The following is a 6,041-nucleotide window of genomic DNA, read 5'->3' on the forward strand; positions in this document are numbered from 1 at the left end:
GAACAACTCTTAGAGTGAGGGAATATAGAACCTACTCAGTTAAATTAAGCACAACAGAAACATTACATATGTCATACGCACAGCCTAAGAGGTCAAGCTTTACTCCATCCCATGTCAGGGAGTTATAACAGCGTGAGGGATGACCTGTAGTTCTTGCCTGCTTTCAAGGTTGGTTCTAAATACCTGTTGAGAAAGGTCCGTAAATACAAATCATGACAGCAATAGCTGGGTAGATGTTATGTTTTTATGCCATTGTGTGCTTCATGTTGAACATTTGTTCAACAGTGTCAGCTGAAATGCATGGCAAGCAGAACTGCACTGTACTTAAAAAACGTCTTCAGGACTGTTTAATTATTCTATTGATCAGACACAGAAAATCTCACAGGTGTGGTACAGTTTGTGATGGGGACATGTTTTTTTCTGTTTCATAAAAACTCATCTGAATTTAGATTACATTGCAAGCCACTGCAATTATTCACCCATGCTCAATGAATTTATATACTTCAGCATCTGAAGGCGGAGGACCCTGGGGAGTGGAGTGTGCTTTGTTCCTTACCAGCTTCTTCCCAGGCACGGGACTGTGCATGTACTCTTTTATCAGCACATGCTGTTAACAAGTGCTGCAGGGGCAAATCAGGACTTGCCGTGTAACTGAAGCTTTGTACCAGGTCACAGTTGAGCACTAGCAGTGTGAGAACTGTCTTTTCCCTGCTCCTTCAGATCAACTTTTTCTCCTACTGCCACCTGGAGAGCACTGACACTTCATGGGGCAAGTAGTTGCTTGAGTGGAATACAGGCACAAGAAGGGCTGAATTTGGGAGGAAGCAGAACCAGAGATTGCTATGCAGGACTCCAGGGGAGGTATAAGAAGGAAACTGCGATTGGTAATTAGAAGAGCAGAAGATGCTGGGAAGTAAGACTGGGAGCTGGAGGTCATAGGAGATGGAAGGTGGTTGCACAGACACTGGTTCTGAACTCCAGGGTACTCAGTGGAGTGGTGGGGAGAGGGGCCAGAAAGAGATTTGACCAGGATTTGAGAAGATTGGAACATATTTGGCAAGAAGATAAAAGGAAGGCTAAGACTCATAGCCTAAGACTCATAAGAGAATCTGGACTAATTTTGTGGGACCTGGAGGAACAGAGTAAGATTGGGGCTGAGAAGCCTGGGCCAATGTGTCTTAGATTGAGAGGGGCAAGAAGAATAGAAGCCAAAGACAGTGGAGAGGGAAGACTGGCTTTTGAAAGATAAGGAAAGGAGGGGGCAAACTTGAGGAATGGAGGGGGAAGGACCAATGTCCTCTTCCCACTCCCAAACTCCCAAGACTACAGTGGAGCCCAAGATTTCACCTGGACACTTAATGCTTCCCTGCTCCAGCAAATATCCTTGAAATTCTCTGATGAATTAGGAAGATAGCAACCTGCTATTGCCATCGGCTGAGCAGTTAACCCAAATGGTGGAGATGCAGGTGGCAGACTGGGCTTTTTCCAGATGTTATTTTTGTTAACTGAGGAATCTGAAAGTGGGGCATGGGGAAGCCTCTTCCAGGAGAATGCATAGCACTCCAAAGACAGAAAATAACAAATCAAAACATAATCATCTCCCTTCCCTCCTCCCTTTTCCTCCAAAGGACCCTACTTTTTTCTGTGCATGGAATAAATATTGCTTTAATGGTGAACTAGAACTGTTCAGTAAATGAGACTGTCATTTGCAGAAACCCTGCTGCATCTGCTGCAGAAGTTATGAATTGTCTAGTGAATAAGGAAGAGAGAGGATGCTCTCAAAATTAAAGCAGCTGAATGCTACCCTGGAGAAGTGGGTTCTGACCCTGTCCCTACCACAGAGTTCCCAAATGATGCTAGGCAAGTCCCTTTGAACAGACTTTCACAGGTGGTCACTTACTGTATGTTCCTCATTTTTGGGATTTCTGACTTGAGATCCCGGTCTCAGATTTGCAGAAATGCTGAGCAGTACCAGCTGCAAGTGTAGTCACTGAATACTGGCATGAGCCCACAAATTGCCCACAAATGCTGAACTCTCTAAAACATGAGTTCTTAGGTATCTTATATCAAATACACAAAATTAGTGGGTATTCTCTAATTTAATCTCTTTGTGCCTTCATCTGTAAAGCAGGGATAATAAAATTATCTTCACATCACAATGCTCTTATGAATATAAGTATCTGAATGCTTATATAGCATTCATATGCTATAATGGGGGACGCATAAAAAAAGTCTATAAAGAGATTAGCAATTCTCTCTTGAAAGCAACATCTGACTGTGTAGTAAATAAAGCTTGGGGATGCAATCAGTAATGAAATCCCACTGGCTAATTAGTCACTAAAAGAGCACTGTCCCATACATGCACTGAATGAAGGAAAGATCTTGTAGCCGAAACAGCTGGTGATCATGTCAAAATAGTACCATAACACACACACACAATGAGGGCAAATTAAAGTTGTACCAGTCAACTTAATTTTGCCATGTTGCAACTAACTTTGATTACTTAATTTGTAATCTTAACACCCTTTTAAAGGAGTTTCCACTGTGTGCACAAACAAGAGGGTTGTGTTTTTACTAGTTTCTTACTTTAGAATATAGTCTCATCTTCCTTTTTTAAAAAAAATTATGGACTTTTAAAGTGACTTCTTGATCCTTACCAGAAGATGCAAATATGTAAATCTTTAGCAGCAATAACAACATTTTTCCAAAATGTTTTGAAGGGTTTTGACTCAGATAGAGGTATTCATATAAAACAACATTAACAAAAATGTAACTAGCTAAAAATTCCTTCCCCTCAATTCTCAGATTCTCAGTGTTCATCTCTATTTTAAAAATTACCAAAATAACGAAATCATAGCTGGATTATGGGCACAAAGCACATACAACATACGTCAGAAAGTTGTGGAAAGGGGAATCTCTGGGAGTGTTTACAGGTCAGAGATGACAACGATATTGCTAGTGCTCCATTTGGGAAAGTGTCTGGGCTGAGCTTGCAAATAAATTTCCAGGCAACGTCAGCCTCAGCAGCAGCACGTGAGGAATTAGGATTACTAAACGGTCTCTGCCTCCGTACAGACTCCAGCTAGTTATGAGAAGCAGTTAGAGCTCGAGATGTGCCTGTGGCTAAGAAGCCACAGTTTTGGCACATCTGCTCTCCTCGTTTCATGGTTTCATTCATTTTCTAGCTGTCCATGGTCTTCTAACACAAACATGACATGAAGGTCTTGATATGTGTAGTGCAAGAATATTCCATTTATATACTGATGAGGAAAGAGAGACATCAGGTCTTTTTTTAATAAGCAAAATTAAAAACAGGAAAAGAACATGGCTATATTTGCCTTTGCACATCATTTCAAAGTAATCAGACTGTCTCTTATTCAGTACTATTTGCCTACAATTAAATATTAAGCATCAGTGATAATAAATTCCACAAGTGGCCTTTTAGAGTACTTTCTTTGCTATTTCAGAGTACAAAGACTGATGAAAAAACATTTGCTTGTGCAAGTGACATAGACTAGTAATAACTTGGAAACTGAAAGGTACCAAATGAAAGGAAAATAAGCCAAAAATAATGTCATCAGCTTTGATTAAAATAATCTCTGTTGCAAGTACGGAATTCCCACAAGAATGCTAGGAAAAAAATGTAAATCTACTTTTAGAAGACTTATATGACTCAGCATAATCTTTATTACAAATAAGTTCCTCTTTTTTTTAATAGAACTTGAAACTTGCTAACATATAGTAGCACCATTCTCGCAGAACAAAACCAGTATTTCCACATCCTACATTTCAGCAGACATGCTAGCTTTATTCTAAGACTCTTTTGTAGAAGAAGTAAAAGCAATCATGACACAAAAAATACACAGAATGTATTTTTACACAGAAATTATAAGGTACTATACAGGTACCATAGCCCAATAAATAGTCTGATACAGATAGAGGTGTGTGGCAAGAGGGAATACAAGGCTAACAGCAGTTCAGCTGATAAACGTGCTCGTTCTATGTCAATGTAGAACACTTGCCTTGCACAGATCAATCACAGATAATCCTCATTAGCCAGCCTATCTTGCCATTTGGAATGGGTACCTGGCCAAAAAAACTCTCTTGTGGCTCATCTGACCAAAGAACAGAAGATGCAGCAGACTTCTCTGAAATCATGCTTTTCTCTCCACCAGTAGTAAACTGCATTATACAGCATATTGTCTTCGGTCCTACTGGAAGTAGTTTTCTGCATAATGTCCTGTATATGGTGAATATCTCTGAACACATTTCCATTTCACTGTTTCAGTTCCAGTTAAGCTATACACATGTAAATGTTATGTATAATTTCGGTCTCCCTTTATCAAGCATCTGTTTTAGTTGGGATCCTAGATAGCTAATGTAATGGCCCACCACATGAACAATTGTGCATTTAGCTGATGAACACACAGAGCAGTAAATGAACTAACAGAAGAAAGTCTTCAGAAAAACTTCAGAAAGTTTTCACTGAAACTAGGAAGCTTCAATGGAAAGTAGGGTCTAGCAGTTGGGAAATACAAGTTTCTGATGTCTTGCAAAGGTAGTTTTTCCCATATACAGTTGACTGCTGTCTTCAATGACTTTGGGCAGAATGCCTGAGAAACATAACAACTCCTTTTGAAATCTATTGCCCCCTCCTATGGCTATGATGATCCTGCTTTTTCCTTGGTGTGTTCAGAGAGTACAGGTCTTAAATTTATTGTGAAGTCCTAAAGAGCTTTCTGGGGCTCAGGGTGGCTGTTGATTATGCTGTCTACTTTTCTGAATTGGATATCTAAAAAATGAGTTACTTGTGATTGTGAGGGACTAGGGTTGATGATCTAATTGACCCTTTTTGTCCCATGTTCCAAATCAGTTTGATGTTATAAAAATACCAATAATCTAGCCATAAAATAGCAAGTGTTTTTTGAACTAGTATGTGCAGACATAGAATTTTTCATTCACAGTTATTACATGCTGTCATAAACATATCTTTTCATACTGCTGGTCGAGACTAGTCAGAGGTAAGTCCTTATCAATGGAATTTCATATTTTGTCTAACACAGGATGAAACACTGTATGATGAGCCCAACTTCTGCATTGTTGCTGATTGCAGTGCAAAATGAAATGTGACATAGGATTCAATAACTGTTCTGGTTCCTGACAAATTACAATTTTTAATAATAAGAAACTCTGAAAAAGTCCTGAGTTTTTAAAAGAACTGTTTGAACTGTTGGAACTGCTAATTTAAATGCATGCATATTAAGCAAATATTTGTGATACATAGTTAAATGGTTTGATGGCAATTCATACCTTAAAGAAAATAGAATTGCTCTTCACTAGCTGTCAACAGGGAGGTCACTCCCATCAGAAAGTGGAAGGCTTAAAGGAGGAATTAACAGGCATATTCAGATTCAGTATATTAGGACAGTAGATAATGTAGACAGTGGATAATGTGGTGACAAATGCAGGCAAAACTGTTGTGAGACAACAAAAGGCTTCTAGACTTTGGCCCTCTCTATTTGCATGTTTCAATAAACTTTTTTTGTTTTGGCTGGTTCCCATGCTTTCCCCCCACACCCTGCACAAGTTTCACCTTGAATTTCTATTCTAAATGAAGAGAAACAAGAACGTAAAAACTTAGCTGAAATCAATGGATTTGGTTTGTTCTCCTGTCATAATTGTGATGCCTTCCCGGTTCTTTAAAGGTGTGACTTTGTGGGCTAAGATATTTTCACAGGTATAAAAATGGTCATGGCAAGAAATTTGGACAAAACCACGCAGAGCCACTTGTTAAGGGCATTCTGTATAGCTGTGGCCAGCATATATACTACCATTCACACAGCTTCTCCACAGGTGAATCAAAATACTGCTGCTCAGGATATGGCTCACTTACGGCTCATATGAGGATCATTGTAGTATTAAAGGAGTCATTAACCCTGTTAAGAAGTCCTGGAAGAGAGATGTGCTTCAGAGGCTTAGTTCCAGCAAACACACAAGTTTTAGGGGCATATCTACATGTGAGCTGACAGGGCTCTGCATTG

The sequence above is a fragment of the Gavia stellata genome, chromosome 4 (genome assembly GCF_030936135.1).
Source record: "Gavia stellata isolate bGavSte3 chromosome 4, bGavSte3.hap2, whole genome shotgun sequence".
NCBI lineage: Eukaryota > Metazoa > Chordata > Aves > Gaviiformes > Gaviidae > Gavia > Gavia stellata.